The following is a 22,045-nucleotide window of genomic DNA, read 5'->3' as shown; positions in this document are numbered from 1 at the left end:
CTCTTACTTCCCATCAGAGAATCCAAACTAGGGAAGAACTCGAGTGCCATAAATACAGGGTGTCCCTCCGTGTTTACAAAATCCTCTCTGAACAGCAGAGAATTTATACTGAGGAAAACCTTAGGAATGCATCACATGTGAGAAAACCTTCCCGTAGCGCACTGAATTTCTGCTATGTTTGAGTGCTCACACCAGGGAGAGAACTTATAAATGCAATAACTGTGGCTTCTGGGTGGCTCAGTCAGTTGAGCGACGGCCTTGATTTCTGCTCAGGTCATGAACCTAGGGTTGTGGGATCAGACCCTGCATCAGGCTCCACACTGAGCATGGAGCCTGCTTGGGATTTTCTCTCTGCCTCTGCCACTCTCCCCCTGTGCGCGCGCTCTCTCTCTCCCCTCTCATAAATAAATAAATACATAAATAAATAAATAATAACTGTGAGAAGCCTTAATCATACCTCTTCCTTTATTTCCGTCAGGGGAGTCCTTTATGGGAGGAAAACCCTCTAGCCATCCCAAGCGTGGGACAGTTGTCAAGGTAAGTATCTTCTTAAAGATCAGCTCAGAGATGGTGCGGCGCCTGGAGAAACAGTATGGAGGTTCATCAAAAAATTAAAAACAGAAATGCCATAAGGCCCATAATTTCACCACTGGGGATTTACGGAAAGAAAATGACAACACTAATTTAAAAAGGTCTATGCACCGCTATGTTTATTGCGGCATTATTTACAATAGCCAAGATACGGAAGCAGCCATTGGCAGAGGAACGGATGAAGAGCATGTGGTATGTGTACACAAGGGAATAGTACTCAACCGTAAAAAAGAATGCCATCTTGCCCTTTGCAATGACATAGATGGACCTAGAAGGTGTGCTAAGTGAAATAAGTCTAACAGAGAAAGACGAATACCAAATGATTTCACTCACACGTGGAATGTACGAAATGAACAAACAAAAGCAGAAACAGACCCATAAGTGCAGAGGATCGAGTGGTGGCTGCCAGAGGATGGTGGGCAAAATGGGTGAAGGGGAGAGGCAGTTCCAGGTTTCCAGTTGTGGAATGAATAACTCACGGGGATGGAAGGCACAGCGTCGGGAGTGCGGTCAATGGCATCATAATAGCATTGCACGTGACTGATGTTAGCTGCCCTCGTGGGGAGCACAGCCTAAGGGAGGAGTTGAATCACTAGGTCATAACCTGAAACTAATGAAACCTTCTGCGATCAAAGAATCCCACTAGAAAAAGATCTTCACCAATGTCAAAACTGTGAGGAAATCTTTCGACCTTCCTAAACAATCGGAAATTCATAGTAAAGAAAAACCTGACGATTCTTTTTCCCTCTCACTCCAAGCTGCCATCCTTGGCTACACCTCCAGCAAAGTGATAGCGTCCCCACCCCCCCCACACCAGCCGAGAGGTTCACCCACACACTCTCAAGCTCTGTTTATAGCCGCCTCCCTCTTCCTTCTCAGCTGCCCGACTCTGATCGTAGATTTTTGTCTCCAGAAATATTTGGAGAGCAGTGCCAAAAGGAAATACACTCCATCTACTTCTCCAATTTGCTAATACTCGCCAGTCTACCAGTCAGTTAAATACATTGACCAAATGGCTTTGACCCCTTCGTGGGATTGCTCTTACTGAAATGCATTTGGCATCCCGCACGCCCGGGGTAAGCATCCAGGCGGGCAAGAAGCAGCATCATAGGAAAGGACTGTCGTTTTTATTGAAACAATGTCGTTATGTGTGCTGTTTATTGGTGTCTGCTTTAAGACTCCCCAAAGAGACATTTCTGGGAAGCTTAAACCAGGAAAAGCCGTCCTCCTGAGCAACTGGTATGTTTCTAACTTAGACACCCGGCATCTGGTAACTGCCAGCTCCCCAAATACTCAAGTAAATAACATCTTTTAAAGGAAATAACCAGAATACGTGATGTTCACGTTCCTGCCAGTTAATGTCATCACATAACGGGCTACAATTCGTCTTAGAATAAGATTGTTTTGTCACCGATCACGAAACCTCCCAAAGGCTTTAAATGCGGTGGAGAAAATTGTTTGGTTTGAAGCATTTCCATTTATAAGAGATATTGATGCTTCCAAGCAGCTGAGGAGGAAGAGGATTTATTTTTAGGAGTTTTCCTCCCAACTTTTCCGTCTCTAGCCTACTCCTATGATTTCGAGGATTTTTGCTTTTAGTTAATTGATAAGAAATTAAAGGTGATGAGGAGGTAAATGATAATGTAGAAATGCTGTTTGTAGTAAGGGAGAGAAATTTCTCAGGTAAAGAAAGAAATCGATCTCTGAAGATTAATTCACATCCATTGCTTATCATCATATAATATACGGTGGAAGGAACTTCTAAGATGGTACTGAGAGGCGCCTGGCTGGCTCAGTCGGTGGAGCATGCAACTCTCAGTCTCAGGGTTGTGAGTTCGAGCCCCACGTTGGGTGTAGAGATTACTTAAGAATAAAATCTGTTTTAAAAAATAAAAGAAAGTGGGGTGCCTGGGTGGCTTAGTCGGTTAAGCGCCCGACTTTCGCTTAGGTCATGATCTCGCGGTTCGTGGGTTCGAGCCCCGCGTCGGGCTCTGTGCTGACTGCCAGCTCAGAGCCTGGAGCCTGTTTCAGAGTCTGTGACTCCCTCTCTCTCTGACCCTCCCCTGCTCACGCTGTCTCTCTCTCTCTGCTAGAAATAAAATAAAACATTTTAAAAAAAGAAAAGAAAAGAAAAGAAAAGAAAAGAAAAGAAAAGAAAAGAAAAGAAAAGAAAGTAGTATTGAATGTGAGAAATCCTCAAGGATTTTCCTCCTCTATAGTATGCTCCCAGGTAAAGTTGAATAAATCAGAGGGAAAGGGGCTATTTTGTAATGTATCTTTGTGAAAATCCCAACTTCCCATAAAATCAGAAATGCGCTTGCTAAAACTAAAATTATAATATTAACAATCTTAAACCTAAAACTAAAATAACCTTTAGGGCAAAAGGGTATACACACACATTAAGCTATAACCACGTTTCTTTTTTTTTTTTTAATGTTTTATTTATTTCTGAGAGAGAGAGAGAGACAGCATGAGCAGGGGAGGGTCAGAGAGAGAGGGAGACACACAATCCAAAGCAGGCTCCAGGCTCCGAGCTGTCAGCACAGAGCCCGATGTGAGGCTCAGACCCAAGAACCGTGAGGTCATGACCTGAGCCGAAGTCGGAGGCTTAACCGACTGAGCCACCCAGGCGCCCCCCCTATAACCATATTTCTAATATTATATTATTTTCCCAATCTGATTACTAAAACTTTTTATTCCAGTGAAGAAATAAATAGCCTTTAATGTCATGGTAAGTTTTGAAGTTGTGTTTGGCCCCAAATACAGTAGTCATTTTTTAGAAAGATTTTTAAAGGTAATTTCTACCCACAAAGTTGGGCTCAAACTTATGACCCAGAGATCAAGAGTTGCACAGTCCACAGCTGAGCCAGTCAGATGTCCCAAGTGTCATTTTAAATTAAAAAAAATTTTTTTTAAGTTTATTTATTTTGAGACAGAGAGAGAGAAAGAGAGAGCATACACAGCTGGGGGAGGGACAGAGAGAAGGAGAGATAGAACCCCAAGCAGGCCCCACACCATCAACGCAGATCCCGGTGTGGGTCTTGAACTCACGAGCTGTGAGATCATGAACTGAGCGGAGATCAAGAGTTGGATGCTCCACCGACTGTACCACCCAAGTGCCCACCCCATAGTCATTTTAAATTCTTATGTATTTCCTCTTTGTTCTCCAACATCAAGCCAGTCATGATTTTTTTTAAGTTTATTTATTTATTTTGAGATAGAGAAAGAGAGAGACAGAGAGAGAGACAGCATGAGTGGGGGAGGGGCAGAGGGAGAGAAAGAGAATCCCAAGCAGGCTCCACACTGTTAGCACAGAGTCCAGTTCGGGGCTTGAACTCATGAACCGTGAGATCATGACCTGAGCCTAAGTCAGATGCTTAACCGATTGAGCCACCCAGGCGCCCCCAGTCATGATTTTTTAAAAGTAATCTCTACACCTAACCTGGGACTCAAACTCAAGACCCTGAGATCAAGAGTCGCATGCTCTACCGACTAAGCCGGCCAGGTGCCCCGATTTTTTTTTAATGTGGGCTCGAAATCTAGGAAGTTTATAAAGAATTCCTAGATCACCATTTAGAACTTCTTTCTGTGGTGTCCATTAAAGTTCTATAATCACTCTTCTATTTGAGTGTCTGAAACTCCTGGATTAAGTCATAGAAATTGTTCACGAAATCATCTTTTTGGGTGCAATCAAAATGTTAAATAAGAGATTAATTTACAATGAATTGATCACAGCCAGTTACAGATTTCTTTGTTCCTTCCCCGCTCCCACTGCTTCACTTGACTAACCTTGAAAAAAAAAAAGAAAAAAGAGATTAATGGAAGATTCTGGAATTACTGAACATTTTAATATTTTAAATACAGTCAGTTCCTTTTTTTTTTTTTAATGTTTGTTTATTTATTCTTGAGCGATAGAGAGAGACAGAGCACAAGAAGGGGAGGGACAGAGAAAGGGAGAAAGACAGAATCTGAAGCAGGCTCCAGGCTCTGAGCTGTCAGTGCAGAGCCAATGCAGGGCTTGAACTCTTGAACTGCGAGCGCATGACCTGAGCCCAAGTCAGACACTAACTGATCGAGCCACCCAAGAGCCCCAGTCAGCTCTCCTATTATACTTGTTTTGAAAGTACAGATTTGTTCTATCGCAATTGCTACGTAGGGAAACCTTCGAGTGTGAGAGTGTGCGATTTCATTGGTAAGAAACACTATGTGACGAGAGAAAACCACACCCAGCGCAACCAAGCCCCAGTGGGGAAAACACAGAGGCACGTGCACACCCCTGGACCATCGCCTACCCATCCCTCCAAGTTCAGATAACCTTCTTTCCACCACTTCACAAAAAATCCGAAGCTGGGCCCTGTGGATGCCTCCCACCAGCGAACTTTTGCGAGGTAAATACCATTCATTGTAGTGTTTGCGTGTTTCCTAACCGTTTAACGTTTTACCTGATTCCTCCTGCCCATCTGTGCACATGCCAGTGACGAAGTTGCAGAGTGTGGTCCCCAACCCACGTTAGCGCGCGATGCTCTGCAGCGCGGGGAGTTTCAGGGTCACAGGGCGCTGTGGCAGGTGGCACTTACAAAGCTCATGGGCTTTGTTTTGCTGGGTTGAAACGCAGGCAAAGACTTGAATAGCATTAAACTTCTATAACACAATAAAGCTAATGGGCGTTATTCTATCTTAGAGGCTAATTGCTTCAGGAACCACTCATTTTCACAATAGGATCAGCATGTGGAAGTCCCAGGGGAACAAACTGCCTGAAGGTGTGGCCCGGGACTGTCCCAGACTTTCCTGAAGCTTCCCCTTTCTCCTGGAAACAGATTTCACCGTGTGGAGTCACGCACTGCAGTCTGGCCTGGAAGAAGAGAAACCAAGAAGACAAAGATTAAAAGGGCATTTTCCAACTGAAAGCAGTGATTCATACGCAACCAGCAAAGGCAAAGCCATTGCATTAGTCAAATGTTTAGAGAAGTGGTCGTAAGACCGTTTTGATCAGACATGTCTATCCGTCAAAATAATTGCTGAGCACCCACCTTCCATATGCATATATATATATATAGGCTCTATTACATGATACACTCATGCACTCACACCCGCTTCTGCCCTTCGACTCGCAGGAGGAATCTAGAATGTGCACAGTGCTGGGGCGCCTGGGTGGCTCAGTCGGTTAAGCATCTGACTTCAGGTCGGGTCACGATCTCAGTTTGTGAGTTTGAGCTCACAGCTCAGAGCCTGGAGCCTGCTTCGGATTCTGTGTCTCCCTCTCTCTCTGCCCCTCCCTCACTTGGGCTCGGGCTCTCTCTCTCTCAAAACTAAATAAACATTAAAAACGAACAGTAATGAACCGTGATCTGAAGAGGGAGTCATGTACAGAGATTGGTAAAATCCAGATGACGTGAGCGTGTTGACTTTTCCCAGAAGGTAGATGCGATTAATCGCCTTGTCCATTTTATTTCTCCTTATCTCTCTCTCAGTTCACTGCTCTTCTCTCTCTGTCTGCCAAGCGTCAAGTTTACCCGATCTGCAGACTAATTTCTAAAATTTCAATGACTGTTTTTCTTTCCACGATTTGAAGATTTCAGTTTGTTCCTTTTTACCGTCGCTTGTTCCTACTTTGTTTCTGATGGCTTTTTATATTTTTAAGACTTAAAAAATTAAAAAAAAAATTTTTTTTAATATTTTATTTCTTTCTGAGAGAGAGAGAGAGAGAGAGAGACAGTGTGAGCTGGGGAGGGTCAGAGAGAGTTAGGTACAGAATCTGAAACAGTCCAGGCTCTGATCTGTCAGCACAGAGCCCAACTGGGGCTCGAACCCACGACCTGAGCCGAAGTCGGACGCTTAACTGACTGAGCCACCCAGGTGCCCTGTATTTTTTTTATTTTATTATTATTTTTTTTACTGTTTATTCATTTTTTAGAGAGACAAAGAGAGACAAAGACAGAGAGTGAGCAGGGGAAGAGCAGAGACAGAGGGAGACAGAATCCAAAGCAGGCCCCAGGCCCGAGCTGTAAGCACAGAGCCCAAGGCGGGGCTTGAACCCACAAACCGTGAGATCATGACCTGAGCCGAAGTCGAACACTGAACCGACTGAGCCTCCCAGACTCCCTGACTTTTAAAAAGATTTGATTATTCAGGGGCACCTGGGTGGCTCAGTTGTTGAGCGTCTGACTTCAGCTCAGTTCATGATCTCACAGTTTGTGAGTTTAAGCCCTGCATGGGGGCTCTTCGCCTTCAGCTCAGAGCCTGCTTCGGATCCTCCGTCCCCCCCACCTCTGCCCCTCCCCTGCTCCCTTTCTCTTTCTCTCTCTCTCTCAAAAATAAATGAACATTAAAAAAATATTTTGGGGGGGCATTTGGGTGGCTCGGTTGGGCCTCCGACTTCGGCCCAGGTCATGATCTCACGGTTTGTGGGTTCGAGCCTTGCGTCGGGCTCTGTGCTGACAGCTCAGAGCCTGGAGCCTGTTTCAGATTCTGTGTCTCCCTCTCTCTCTGACCCTCCCCTGCTCACGCTGTCTCTCTCTCTCAGAAATAAATAAAAAACACTAAAAAAATTTTTTTTAAATTTTTTTATTTTTCAGCGATCTCTACACCCCACGTGGGGCTTGAACCCAGAACCCTGAAATCAAGAGTTGCGCGTTCCACTAACTGAGCCAGCCAGGTGCTCTTCTGATTCCTTTTGAAATAATTTCTTGCTCTCGTTTAAAACAGAAGTCATTCCTTTTTGCATCTCCCTGAGCATGCCACATGCATTTCTTTTGAAGTCTGTATCAGTCTGTTCCAGGGGGTGAACTTGGAGGGGATTCCCATTCCAATTTTTTATTGTCTTAGAAAGTTTTTTTTTTTCCCCTCTCTCTCTCTCATTCTGGGCTCACTTCCTCACCCATCTAGTCTTTTTGCAGTCGTTTCTACCTGCCCCCTGGCCAAGCCACAGTCTTACGATGACACGTTAGGACTCCCCTGTCCCACCGCGGTCTTAACATTATGCAAAATCAGGTAATATGCCAACTGGCGACTTGGTCTCTGACTTCCTACCTCCCCAGTCTTGCGGCTTATGACATTCCATCTCTCCAGGTGGCGGTCAGCCATAGTTGTTTCTTTTTTCCCAACTTCCTTTCATGACCTAGTCTGTCCCTCACTTCTAGCACTGAGCCCGGCGTGAAGGCTAAACATTTTTAGTTCTCTCTAATCACTGCCACCGACTTCCAACCGGAGCACGCCAAACCCGGGGCCGTGGTGTGCTCTCTGCCTTACATTTCCTCTCTTGCACCATTTCACCTCTTCCCTGCCCGATCTTTTCTATCCTCCAACATTCATCTTAGCTTTGAGTTTATCCAGGTATTTGGGGTTTTCGGTTTCAATCTTTTGTGTGTCACTGCTGAGTGTTTAGAGCAGAGAAGGTACATCAAAGCATGAGCTCCCGGTCTCATCCCTTCCCTCTCTTCTCTGCCCTGGGTTTTCGTGTCGAGTGGCTACTGTGCAGGGGAAGTTTGGGGTCTACTGGCGCGGTGGCGTGTCTAGGGGTCACTTGAAAACCCACCACTTACCAGATAGTTTAATGAGCTGCCAGGTCTTTGACGAGATACCCAGGGAAGTCTTCTCACGTTTAGATTATTTCTGAAAGATTTATTGGAGTATAAGCCCACTCTGTTTCATGCCTGGAACCACCCAGAGATTTTGGACAATGATACTGGAGTGATCTCAACCAGATTTAAATGATCTCTCACATTCAGTCATTACTTTGGAGGAATGCTTAGCAACTAAGTTTTTGAGTGGTTTTGATTATGAGTTTATGAGGTCATTGTGTCCTAGGATATAGAACACGGAGGAACATGTTACAGGCTCACTCACAAGCCTGTGATGGACTGAGGGGAAGCTAGTCATGGACAGCTGACCTTGGTGACCATCTACAAGTAGGATGCCTCTTATTCAGGAAGTTTCTTTCCCCAAATCCAAGGCAGGGCCCTTCACTCACCAGAGAGAGGGAGCCTGCCACCTTTCTGGAGAAAAGAGAGTACGGCATAGGACTCAAAAGCATGGATCTGGGGATCCAAGAGTGAGTTGCAATCCCAACTCTGCCATTGATCGGCTTTCTGAAACTGGCCAATTGCCTTCATTTTCTCATCTTTTGAGAAAGGAATATCATTGTTCCTCCTAGAATTATCAGGGGCATTTAGTGAAATCGTGCATGTAAAATGCTCTTCTGAAATAGTATGTCTGTTCCTTAAAATTAGTAAACACTGGGGCACCTGTGTAGGTCAGTTGGTTAAGCGTCCAACTTTTGATTTTGGCTCAGGTCACGATCTCACAGTTAGTGGGTTCAAGCCCTGCACTGGGGTCTGCGCTGATAGCGTGGAGCCTGCTTGGGATTCTGTCTCCCTCTCTTTCTGACTCTCTCTCCATCAAAACTAAGTAAATATGTTTTTAAAAAAAAAAAAAGAAAAAAATAACCAAAATGATTAAGATGAAAATAAATTAAATAATTAAATAAAACGATTAAGACGGTGAATTTTACGGTATGTGTATTTCGCCACAATTGAACAAAAAAGAAGAGCCACATGACAGAAATTTCCGTTCATTGCTCTGCTCAATAAACTTCTATTACACAAACATTCTCCAGATCCTCTGTTAGGCACTGTTTTTCCCAAGAGGAGTTAGACACTGGCCTTGCCCTCAGAAGAGAGGCGAGGCACACATTCAAATGATGTGTGAAATAAAGTGCAAACAGAGGTCTGGGTGATAAAGGCTTATCTACGACATGAGGGACACAGAGGAGCGAGTGGCCATTTCTTCTTGGGAGTCCGCAGTGAAAGTCAGGAGGGCTTTCTAGAAAGCGGAACACATGACCTGAATCCTGAAACTCAAAAAAGGAGCCATCAAGCTTTGGGGATTTGGGAGGGAGAAATTTAAGCAATGCCAGGGGCCTGACACGTCCCGCTACACTTATGGCCATGCACTTGGCTTTGCTGGTTCTAGGTGACGGAGGCGTCCTGGCCAGCAGCAGATAGGGCTCTAAAAGGAGCCACAGAGGGCTTCTGGGCCTGGCCAGGTGTTCGGACACTCACTTGCAGGCGATGGAAAGTGACTAGGAGGTGCTGAGCAGGGGACTTACTCGATCACATTGGAATGAGAGCAATCACTTGGCAACACAAGACTAGTGATCTTATTTGTTCATTGTTTCCAGGCTAAATAGCAACGGCAAATAGCCAAAAGTCTAGTGTTTTGCTCAGAAAGAATGAGACACGTGGGCCTGTGAATCTTCAACTGCTTATTCAGACCCACGTTGCTCATAATCGGAAGGAGTACTTAGCTATTGGCACACAAATCCGTCTGGCATAAACCTGTTACTTTGTGCCACTCCAGCACCAGAGAACAATTCTCTGTTCCCTTTTCTCGCTGTGTTTTAAAGTGAGCTTTATTGATGATGACCTCGTATCTCATCTCAATCAAGTAGCGTTACAACTAGAATGACTAGGGGCCCCTGGGTGGGTCAGGTGGTTAAGCCTCTCTCTTTTTTTTTTTTTTTTTAATTTTTTTTAATGTGCATTTATTTTTGAGAGACAGGGAGAGACAGAGCATGAGCCGAGGAGGGGCAGAGAGGAAGGGGGACACAGAATCCAAAGCAGGCACCAGGCTGTGGGGCTCTAAATCACGAACCACAAGATCATGACCTGAGCTGAAGTCGGATGCTTAACCGACTGAGCCACCCAGGCGCCCCTCAACTGGGGGTGAATTTGTGCCCTAGGGATATTTGACAATGTCTGGAGACATTTTTTATGTCATGACTGGGGCTGGGGGAGGACAAGGGAAGAGATGTTACTGGCATCAAGTGGGTAGAGGCCAGGGATGCTGCTAAACACCCTGTAATGTACAGGGCAGCCTCCCTTCCACCGCCAGAGAATTATCCAGTCTCAAATGTCAATAATGTCAGGATTAAGAAATCTTGGTCTAGAACTAGAATCCTTTGGATTGCCTAACATTTAATCCTCTCAGAAAGTCAAACTTCTCTGCCCTCCAAAATCATTCTCTCTTTTTGTGGTCATGGGGGTTATAGCAAAGTGCAAGGTTAGGCTATACTTCCCAGGCTCCTTTGCAGTTCAGTATGACCATGTGACTAGTTCTCACCAATAGTGTAGGACTTGAAGAGATTGCAAGCTAAAGCTTTGAAGAATCATCTTTCCCCCTCTGCTGGCAAGATGTAGATGATAACGAGGCGATGTTAGAACCACATATTGGATCCTGGGTCCCTGAGTCACCCTATGGGAAAGAATCACCCAGCAACGAAAGCGCACATGTTGCAGTCTGTGAGGTGAACGGGAAACAAACTTTTCTTGTGTTTGAGCCAATCCGTATTTTGGGGTCTTTTTTGTCATGGTCGCTTAGCTCATCCTAGCTAATAAAAAGCCATTCCTCAAACCTACATTTGGGCCCTAGGAGCTGAGACCCCTGAATGGGGCCAACATGGTGGGGATCTCTGCTCGTAAGGTTAGCTTGGGGTTCCCCCTCCTCTAACTAGTAAGGCTGCATGTATCAAAGCCCACTGTTAAGGGGTCCTTGCTTTGCCTTGTACAGCATTGACTCCTGGAGTAAGTTGTGACATGATCCCAGCTCTGTGCAGCTTCGGTTACATCTGGTAGAACCTCAACAGGAAGCGGCTTTGGCAAAAAAGTGGAGGGGAGAGAATCAGGTAACCAAACCACAAGAAGCAACATGGCGGACCTCACCACCAGGAGAGCAGGATTCTCTGTCTCCACCTCTTATCCCCGCTGTTCTGGGTGTGTTGGCTTCATTCTCTCTGCAGTTAAGCGTCTTCACACAAAAGGGAAGAGGCACCGTCATCCTCAAACTCACATCCTCACAGCTGCCAGTCCAGAGAAGAGAGGTCCTCCCTGCCTCTCGTTCGAAAAGCCCCGAGAAGGACTTGGGTGGAGCGTCCCCACTGCGGCCGGAGGCGAATGTTACCGGAAGGAGTGAGGAATGGTGTTGCTCTGACACAAACCTTAGCCACATGCTAAGATGTGAGAAATCATAAACCATGAGGGCGCCTGAAATCTGCCGTGTGCGCAAGGTGGGAATTTTTCAGCAAGGTAAACCAACTACCATATATCTCAATTAATTTGTCTCCAATTTCTGCTGGGTCATCCTAGTTCGTTTTGTTCATGGCATTCATCACACGTGTTTCTTGTCCATCTCTCCTACTAGAATGGAGGCTCCTTAGGGCTGGGATCTTGTCTGTCTCGGTCCCTGCTTTGTCCCTCACGTTCGTCACGATGCTTGGCATGACCCCTGCTTGTGATGTGTGCAAGAGGGTGTGCCTTTTGCCAAAGTTTGGAGCATGCCACGTTTCGCTGAGGGCCCATTCTCCTTTTTCTCTGTGTGTGGTGACTTAAATTGTCCGTGGGCTCTTCCTTGAATCTACTCTCCCTTGCGTGAATCCTTACAGAGGCTCCTTGAAGTCTTTCTCTGAGATCAGTGGCAGCTTTCTCCTAATTCTGGCGGGATTTCCCAATATTTTTCATCATTTCAGTGATAACTGGGGAGAAGGGGGTTCCTGGTACAGAGGAGTCAAGATTAGAGAGATACAAACTGATAGTCTTTGGAGATGGTGTTCATAGTCTCATCTCCCAGGTTTCTTCCATTCGTTCCATAAATATTCATTCACGGGTGGGACCTCAAGTCACTCTTGGGAACCCAGAGGTCCAAGTCCTCGCGCTGACCTGTGCGCAGCATTTGGCACCGGTGACTACTCTTCCCTATCTGGCACTTTCTCCATCCGTGGCTTCCACAGTGCATTCATCCTAAACCCTGCCTCTTCCCAGTTTTCTTTTTGGGGTGGACCGGGGAGTCTCTGGGGCCCTGGGGCTCGACCCAGCCCATCCCAAAGGAAGGTTCTTGGTCTAGTCACAAGAAACGATTCAAGGACAAACACGCAACACAGTGGATGAGCGACACAAATGGGACAGTTTATTAAAGGGAAAAGCATGTGCGATGTGAGAACAGGTGAGAGACAAACAGAGACAGAGATAGAGCCAGGGAGAAAGAGAGACAAAGCGAGTGGGCTGCACACCCTGGGGGTTGGGTTTCTATCTTTTATTGCCAGTTGTTAACTAGGGGGCGGAATATTTGTTACTTGAGACAGGGATGCGGGATCTCGTGCTTTCTTCGTATTCGGTCGGGGGTTTCCTGTCAGGGCACCCGCCATCTTGGGCCTGTTTGGTTTGATCCCATTTCTTGCGGATTACTGCCCTGAAGGCTCTGTCCTCCCCAAAAGCTGGCCATTATTTCCTCCTCTTGGCTTCCAGGTACCCTGTGAGAACCTAACTGCCTCCTCCAACAGCTTTGCCATCTTCCTCTTTGACATCACCTCCAGATGGTCTTCAAAGATTCCCCTTCCTCCTCCAGGACGTGAAATGACACAACACCCCACTGACCTGTCCTCAACCATCTTCTCCTCCCAGGTCACCTCGTCCACTCACCGGGGTTCAGTTATTGTGAAATGCGGTCGCTCTCAACTGCACGTGTCCAGTGAGATCAGGGTCCTGGGCCTCCACAAGATGGCGTCCCAAACTCAACAGGTGTGGGACAGGAGTCATTTTTTCCCCACACTCTTGCTTCTTCCTCCAGCTTCTCCTCTGTCCCTTCACATTTCCCTGCACCCCCATCCAACTTGTAACCAAGTCCCATCAATTCTACATCCTCGGCATCTCTCTATGACCCTCTGTCTCCATCCCGACTACCCTCCGTTCGGCTCCAGCCTGCACCTCTAGCTCCTTACCTCCAGTTCCACACTCCCGTTAGCTACCCCCACACCTCCTCTAGAAGAATCTTCCCACAACACAGGAGTGTCGTGTTGCTCTCTGACTTGAACTTTTCAACACTTCAATACCTTGAGTGCAGCATAAAGCACCAAATCCTTGTCGCCTCAGGCCTTTCATGGCCAGGGCCTTGCCCACCTCTCCAACCTCCTTTCCATCCCCTGCACCCATAGGTGCCCAGGGGACCGAGCACCATGCAGGTGCCCAGAGTGCCGAGATGCAGCATGCTGCTTCCTCATTGCAGAATCCCTCCCCTTAGTCAACAGGAATGTGCCACCCGTCTTTTTTTTTTTTTTTTAATATTTTTATTTTATTTCTGGGAGAGAGAGAGACAGCGTGAGCAGGGGAGGGGCAGAGAGAGAGGGAGTCACAGACTGAAACAGGCTCCAGGCTCCGAGCTGGCAGTCAGCACAGAGCCCGACGCGGGGCTCGAACCCACGAACCGCGAGATCATGACCTAAGCGAAAGCCGGACGTTTAACTGACTAAGCCACCCAGGCGCCCCAACCCGTCTTTTTTTTTAATGCTTTTCTTTAAATTTTATTTTGGAGAGAGACAGACAGAGTGCAAGTATGAGAGGGGCAGAGAGAGAAGGAGACAGAGAATCTGAAGCAGGCTCCAGGCTCCGAGCTGTCAGCACAGAGCCCAACTAAGGGCTTGAATTCATGAACTGCGAGATCATGACCTGAGCCGAAATCGGACGCTTAACCGACTGAGCCACCCAGGAGCCCCAGAGCCACCCATCTTTAGAGTTTCATTTTTTGGGGCGCCTGGGTGGCTCAGTCGGTTAAGTGTCCAACTTCTGCTCAGGTCATGATCTTGCAGTTTGCACGTTCCAGCCCGCGTTGGGCTCTGTGCCGACGGCTCGGAGCCTGGAGCCTGCTTCAGATTCCGTGTCTCCCTCTCTCACTGTCACTCTCTGCTCATGATCCTGTCTCTCAAATATAAATAAACATTAACAAATGTTTAACAAGATAAAATAAAATAAATTTTTAAGAAAATAAGCTGTTTTTTTTCTCTTTTTTTAAAAATGTATTTATTTATTTTGAGAGACAGAGGGAGCCAGGGAAGGGCAGAGAGAGAGAATCCCAAGCAGGCTCCCAACTTCAGCACCGAGCCCGATGCAGGGCTCAAACCTATGAACCGCGAGATCATGACCTGAGATGAAACCAAGAATCAGACGCTTAACCGACTGAGCCACCCAGGTGCCCCTGGAGCTTTATTTTTCATTTTAATAATCTCTACCCTCAACGTGGAGCTTAAACTCAGGATGCTGAGATCGAGAGTCGCATATTCCATCGTCCGAGCCAGCCAGGTGCCCCTCACCCATCTTTAATAACCAGTTCCTTGGAACACTCCCTGGGGCCCTCTTCCACCTCTATGACTCACTGCACCCCACCCTGTGTTTATCTCCATCACAGGCCCTGTACCACTTCATTTCATGTATTTGATTTCAAGTCTGTCTACCCTGCCAGACTATAAGTTTCACGACACGTAGTAGGCTTTCAATAGACGTTCCATGAGTATTATACACACACGGACTCCATGAAAGGGGTACTTTGTTGCTTGTACCCTCAGAGCCTAAAAGAAGGCCTGCTACGTAGCAGCTATTCAACAAACACTTGTCGAACCTCTGAGCGAATACAAATAAAAATACACACACCCAACGTCTAACACAGACGCAAATTCTAGAGATGGACTTTCAAGGAGGCTAGGAACCTGTGGAAGTTTTCTTCAAAGCAAGCCCCGTGAGACGTCACTTCTCCTTTCCCCTCAATGGCCAAACACCAGCAAAGGAACGCCAAGTGCCTCCCGGGCCTCCAGGATGACTCACTGGAGAGCTTTCTTGGGGAGGTGTGGGAGGAGACGATGAGTGACCAAAATAACCACAAACACTGAAAGCATCAGCAAGCCTCTGTCTGTGGGGTGAACAAGGGCGAATCTCAAGGTTTCTCCCCAGGCAGGGCAGGATCCACCCTTCCAGCACGACTGGTTATCAAACACTCACCTGGGCAGAGACTCAGACGCACGTAGGGTAAAGGAAATGAAATAGCCCGTGCGCCTATGCAGTCAGCCAGCAGGGTTAGAGGCGCACATTCTTGGGAAAAGGTGAAAGAAACATACACGGGAGCCGTGATGATTGAACATCACGAAGCTGATCATTCCCCCTGCGTCTTTTTAAATTGTTACAGAGGGCTTTTCCCATACAGGACCGCATTTGAAGAGCACATCAGAAGGGCAATGTTACAGATGCAGAAAAAGACTCAGAATCTGTGACGTGCATGGAGCATGATGCAAAATGGCCCAAAGACCTGGGAGCCTGTTGGACATGCAATTTCTGAACCCCCGCCCAGATCTACTAAATCCAAAACTCTGCCACTGGACCCAGTAGTGAGTTGTAACAAGCCCTCCGGGTGATTCAAATGCATGTCCAAGTGTGAGAACCACTGACTGAGAGTGTGCAGGTAGCAAGTTACAGACCCTGGGTGAGAAACCCAAGGATGTCCTTAGCTAATAATTTTCATCAAACGACTTGAATGCTAATAGATAAGAGTTTCCTGCTTTTACTTGCTTCATGGAGTCCTGAGAAGGCCAGCTCCAGCTACATCTCAGCCTCTCTCCACTCCACCCTCCCTGCACCCCCCACCCCGGCCTCCTCCATTCCTTAGACATGCCAAACTCTTTTCTGGCCCCAGGACCTTTGCACATCCTGTTTCCACTGCCTGGAATGCCATACCTCCTGGCTTGATTCTTTTCACTTTAAGTATCGCCACAATGCTTAGCACAGGGTAAACACTCAGTAAACATGTATTGAATAAATAAACCACAAACCAGAGGCAGCTCAGAAGAAGGAAAAGGCAATTTTCTCCATTCCTGCCTCCACTAAGAATGGCCAGTCTAGGCTGTCCTTTGGGGAGGGGAACATGGAAAGTAGTTACCAGTTGCTTTGAATATCAGGGGTACCTAATGAAAGCTCCCACACAGGACTTGGTTTCTAAGGACAAGCACATCAGTGGATTAAGCTTGAATTACCACAGATGGGGAGGGAAGGGAAGCTGGCTTTAGTTGGGGAAAGAAGAGTGATGGGACCCGGAATAGGGTGTGGCTTCCCTGAGATTCTCTTCTTAATTGTGGCAAAAAAAAACATATACCATGAAATCTACCCTCAACATTTTTTTCCACCCTCAAGAAATTCTTTTTCTTAATTTTTAAAAAATTGTATTTATTTTAGAGGAGCGCCTGACTGACTCAGCCGGTTTTAAGCGTCCAACTTCGGCTCAGGTCATGATCTCACTGTTGATGGGTTTGAGCCCTGCGTCATCAGGCTCCGTGCTGACAGCTCAGAGCCAGAAGCCTGCTTTGGATTCTGTCTTCCTCTTTCTGCCCCTCCCCCACTCATGCTCTGTCTCTCTCTGTCTCTCAAATATGAATAAACTTTAAATTTAAAAAATAATTTATAAAATTTTATTTATTTTAGAGAGAGAGTGTGAGTGAGCAGCGGAGAGGGGCAGAAGGAAAGAGAAAAAGAGAGAGAGAGAATCTCAAGCAGGCTTCATGCTCAGCGCAGAGCCCAATGCAGGGGCTCGATCCTACTATTCTGGGATCGTGACCTGAGCTGAAAACAAGAGTCAGATGTTCAACCGACTGAGGCACCCAGACATCCCTATCCTCAACATATTTGCACAAATTTTTATAATGTTTATTTATATTTGAGAGAGAGAGAGAGAGAGTGCGCGCACAAGGAGAGGAGGGGCAGAGACAGGGGAAGAAAGAATCTAAATCAGGCTCCAGGCTCCAAGTTGTCAGCACAGAGCCTGATGCAGGGCTCGAAGCCATGAACCTTGAGATCATGACCTGAGCCACAGTCAGATGCTTAACCAACTGAGCACCCAGGCGCCCCAACCCTCAACAAATTCTCTAGTGTTCAGGATGGCACACTGTTGGACAGCAAACCTCTAGAACTTTGTCATCTTGTACGACTAAAACTCTAATACTCATTAAACAACTCTTCACTCTTTCCCCCAACCCCTGGTAACCACCCTTCCACTTCCTGCTTCTTTATAAGTGGAATCACATAGTATTTGTCTTTTCGTGACTGGCTTATTTCACTCAGCATAATGTCTTCAAGGTTCACCCATTTTGTAGCGTGGGACAGGATTTCTCTCCTTTTCAAGGCTGAAAAGATCCCGTTCTATGTAAATAGCCCCTTTTCTTTTTCCATTCCTGCATTGACAGACACGTAGGTTGTTTCTACCCCCTGGCAATTGTGAATGGTGATGCTATAAACATGAGTGTGCAAACATTTCTTTGACATCTCGTTTTCAATTCTTTGAACAAATATCCAGAAAGGGAGGGTGGGGTGGCTGGGTCATCTAGTGGCTCTAGTTTCAGTTTTTTGAGGAGCCTCCATACTGTTTCCCAAAGTGGCCACACCCATTTCACATTCTCACCCGCAGCGCACAAGGCTTCAAATTTCTCCACGTCCTTGCCAAATCTTGTTATTTTCTGCTTTTGCTTTTGATAGCAGTCGTCCTAATGGACATGAAGGGGTATCTCCTTGTGGTTTTGATTTGCATTTTCCTAATGATTAGGGATGCTGAACACCTTTTCATCGGCCGTTCGTGTTATCTTCTTTGGAGAAATGTCTGTTCAAGGCCTTTGCCCATGTCTTAATTGGGTTTTTGGTTTTTGTGGCCATCTGTGAAACCTTCCATCTGGCTTTAGATTCTGCCATTTATGAAGTAGTACATGTCGGGCAGTGTATAAAGCCTGTAACGCACACAACCTCATTTGATCCTTACAACAACCTTGAAAGGCAGGTACAATAAGAATTCGCATTCCACAGACTTGGTACCAAAGCCCAGAGAGGGGCAGAGATCATGCCTGTGTCTCTTGGCACCTCAGAACTGGGGACTGTCCCCTGGCTGGTGGTGGAGACAGTTCTTGCTTTCTGGTGTGTCTCTTCAAACACCCACAGGTGCCCAGCAGAGAGGGCGGGGAGCTGTTGCAAGCTGGTGCCGGCCCCTTGTGGGGACCGGTCTCTGTTGCCTGGCAGTGTTCAAGGGGCAGAGTCATCTTCTGTTATGTGGCTCTTCTACTAACCCACGAGAAAGGGAAGAGCACAGTGAGAGAACACAGGCAGAACCATGGTCACCCAAAGAGGTCCAAGTCCTGGTTCCCAGAACTACTGAACATGTTAACTTATGTGGCAAAAGGGGCGCTGCGGGTGGGATTAAGTTAAGGATCTGGGATGGGGAGATTGTCCTGGGATATCTGGGTGGGCCCAACGTAGTCACTAGGGTCCTTACAAGAGGGAAGTAGGCAGCTCAGAGAGAGAGGAGATATGACAACAGACACAGAGGTCCGAATGATGTGATGGCTAGAAAGGAGGCATGTGCCAAGGACTATGGGCAGTTTCTAGAAGCTGGGAAAGGAGACAGATGTCCCTCAGGAGGGAACAAAGCTCTGCCAACACCTTCGTTTTACCCAATAAGACCCACTTTGGACTTCTGACCCCCAGAACTGTAACTCAAGAAAATTATGTTCTTTTAAGGACGTGGTGATTCCTTATAGCAACAATAGGAAACAAATACAACAACCCATAGAAAATGGACCCAAAAAACCCAATAGAATATGGACAAAATGGGCATTTAACACAAAAAGGAAATGCATGGGTGAGGAAACAAATGAAGAGATGGCCAACATCATCGATTGTCGTAGTCAGCTTGGGCTATGGCCACAACAAAATGCCATAGACTGGGTAGCTTAGAATAGACATCCGCCTTCCAAAAGGGGGCAACAGGGGAAAAAAAGGGAGGGGGTGACAGATCCCAAGCAAGTCCAAAACCTAGTCTATGGTATTTTGTTTGGCAGACTAAGCTAAGCCATCAGTTACTGAGGAGATGCAAATGAAGGTCCCTGAGACTCCATTTTAATCGGAAGAAGTGGATGCATCTATCAATAACCAGCATGGGAGAGAAGAAGATGCAAATCCGGGCAGGGATCTCTCGTATGATGCCGGGGGTGGGGCAGCACCTTGATGGGAAATAATCCAGCATTAATCTTAAATGTGTTATTTATTTTTGAGGGAGAGAGTACATGAGCGGGGTGGGGGTGGGGGTGGGGGGACAGAGGATCCAAAGCACGATGCGGGGCTTGAACTCATGAATCATGAGATCGTGACCTGAGCCGAAGTCAGATGCTCAACGAACTGAGCCACCCAGGCACCCCACAACCCAGCATTAATTCTAAAGCTAAACAGTTCCACTCATAGAGCTCTAGCAGGTGTATCACAAGAACGTACAAGATCATTCATAAAAGCACTCTCCACAGTAGCAAAAGGCTGGAAACAACCTGAATGGCCGTCAGTGGGGGCGTGGAGAAATAAACGAAGGTATGCTCATAAATGGAGTATTTATTATAGGTCATCAAAATGAATTAACTACATTGACGGACAGCAACAAGGATGACGCTTACCAATGCAATATTAAATGAAAACAGTAGCTCCGAAGAAAAATTACACAGGACAGCATACCCTTCGATAAGGTTAGAGACAACGGAAACAAAAAATAGCTAGCCTTTAGGAACACATATGGATGCAATTCAACTCCCCAGAGGATGTGGGAGTAGAAAAAAAAAATGGATGAAACAAGATTGGCCATGATTTGAAAAGCTGGAATCTGGACAATAGGCACATATGGGTTCACTTTATGAGTCTCCCTAGTTGTGTGTGTGGTTGACATTGCCCATTATAAAAAGAAATTGTAAAATAATATAAAAAGGGGCACCTGGGTAGCTCAGTCGGTTAAGCCTCCAACTTCGGCTCAGGTCATGATCTCACGGTCTGTGGGTTCGAGCCCCACGTCGGGCTCTGTGCTGACAGCTCAGAGCCTGGAGCCTGTTTTGGATTCTGTGTCTCCCTCTCTCTCTGCCCCTCCCCTGCTCGCGCACGTGCTCTCTCTCTCAAAAACAAATAAAACATTAAATAAAAGAAAATAAAGTAATATAAAGAGGGAAATAGGGAATGACGAACAGAGGAATCAGGAGCCAGGACAAAGGGCTGGAAGAGAAATGGCTGCCTTGGCTCTGTTCTATGTTGGGCGGTGAGTTCACCGCACTGATTACATAACTAATGAAATAGCTAGATTAAAACAAGCCATGCGTGGAGCCGTGGAGAAAGAATGAAAGAAGTAGAGGGGGGAAAAGCATGAAGTCAGCCTTGTGAACAGTTCTCAGCCGCACTGGATGGACCGTCCCTCTGGGGTCCTGTATGCGTCAAGGTACTTGGAACTCATGGAGGACTGGCCCCTTGCCCCACCGCTGGGTTTCCTCCTCGTTAGAGGCCATTTCTCCGGCCATCTGAGAGTATCCTTTCTGGAAAAGGCCTGGGCAAGGTACCCCACGGCTTTGAGGGCCCTGAGAAGAGCTAGATCTGCCATTTGGGATCTCACCTGGGGTTCTGCTTGACCCGGCAGGCTTTCGGACTAAAATGCAGGGGGCTCACGTTCATCCCTGAACATGCCACCATCAGGGACCCTGGGGCATTTACCTGGTGGCCAAAAGAAGGCACCAGGTGTCAGGAGAGCTGCTGAGAGAGTAGGCTAACTGGTCACCCTAGAAAGGAGGAGGGTCGTCCTTCAAAAGAAAATGAACCGAGAGACAGGGACCCTGTGTGTGTGCGTACGTGTGTGTGTGCATGTGTGTGTTCAGTGTTCCCTCGGGGCCAGTTCTTTCAGTAACGCCTAAATTCCTCAGAGTCAAGAAATGCTTCTGTCCCCTTTTGCAACCTTAATGAGATCCCAGGAGACAATTTACTTCCTTCCTGCCCAGGCCCCAGCTCTTCCCGCTCTTCCCGCAGTGTGGCCCCCACACACCTGACTGGCAGCATCCGTATCCCGGGGACCCATCTAAAATGCCGCTGCCCCTGATTTCCTGAATCCGAAACTCTGAGGGTGGCGCTTGGGGATCTGTGTTTTTTGTTTTTTTAATATATATATATTTTTTATTTCTAGGAGAGAGAGAGAGAGAGACAGAGACAGAGAGAGAGAGACAGAGACAGCGTGAGCAGGGGAGGGTCAGAGAGAGAGGGAGTCACAGACTGAAACAGGCTCCAGCCTCTGAGCTGGCAGTCAGCACAGAGCCCGACGCGGGGCCCGAACCCACGAACCGCGAGATCATGACCTGAGCTTAACCGACTAAGCCACCCAGGCGCCCCTGGGGATCTGTGTTTTAACAAGCCCCCCAGGGCGCTCTGATGGCCACCCCAGGTGGAGTCGCTGGCTGATTTATCCCACCCTGGCCTCCCGGCCTCCTCCCGGCACCAACTCCCTCCCCAGCGATCTTCAACAACACTGCTTCCAGGACCTATTGCCCTAACTTGCCCTAGGAAACCCCCGCACCGGGCAGTCTAATCTCTCACTTCCTGGCTCTGGTGTGTGAGCGGCTGGAGCGGAGCAAGCTTCATGCAAACAGGATGCCCCTCCAGCTCCTGGTCGGCCACCTCCATCTGTCCCCGACAGTCCCTGACCCATCCCTGCCAACTGGGGTCCACCGCTGGCACCCTGTCTCCTCCCCTGGCTAGTTTCTACATCATTGGAAAAGAAAAGGGAAGGGAAGGGGAGGGGAGGGAAGGGAAGGGAAGGGAAG

At 47.1% G+C, this 22,045-nt stretch overlaps 1 long non-coding RNA gene across 1 annotated transcript in view; it reads right to left on the bottom strand.

Annotated features, from left to right (window-relative positions):
- Positions 1 to 447: 447 nt before the first annotated feature.
- LOC120228785 overlaps positions 448 to 22,045 on the bottom strand; it is a 27,403-nt gene continuing 5,805 nt past the window's right edge. Inside the window, exons 2-4 of the long non-coding RNA XR_005527590.1 lie at positions 5,034 to 5,443; positions 1,071 to 1,163; positions 448 to 579 (exon numbers count right to left, since the gene is read on the bottom strand). This is a non-coding gene — a long non-coding RNA (uncharacterized LOC120228785). The remainder of the gene's footprint in view (positions 580 to 1,070; positions 1,164 to 5,033; positions 5,444 to 22,045) is intronic.

This window comes from Hyaena hyaena, unplaced genomic scaffold, assembly GCF_003009895.1.
Source record: "Hyaena hyaena isolate Hyena2069 unplaced genomic scaffold, ASM300989v1 scaffold_27, whole genome shotgun sequence".
Classification (NCBI taxonomy): domain Eukaryota; kingdom Metazoa; phylum Chordata; class Mammalia; order Carnivora; family Hyaenidae; genus Hyaena; species Hyaena hyaena.
The sequence above is the reverse complement of the archived record's forward strand: the minus strand, read 5'-3'. Positions and strand labels throughout refer to the sequence as shown.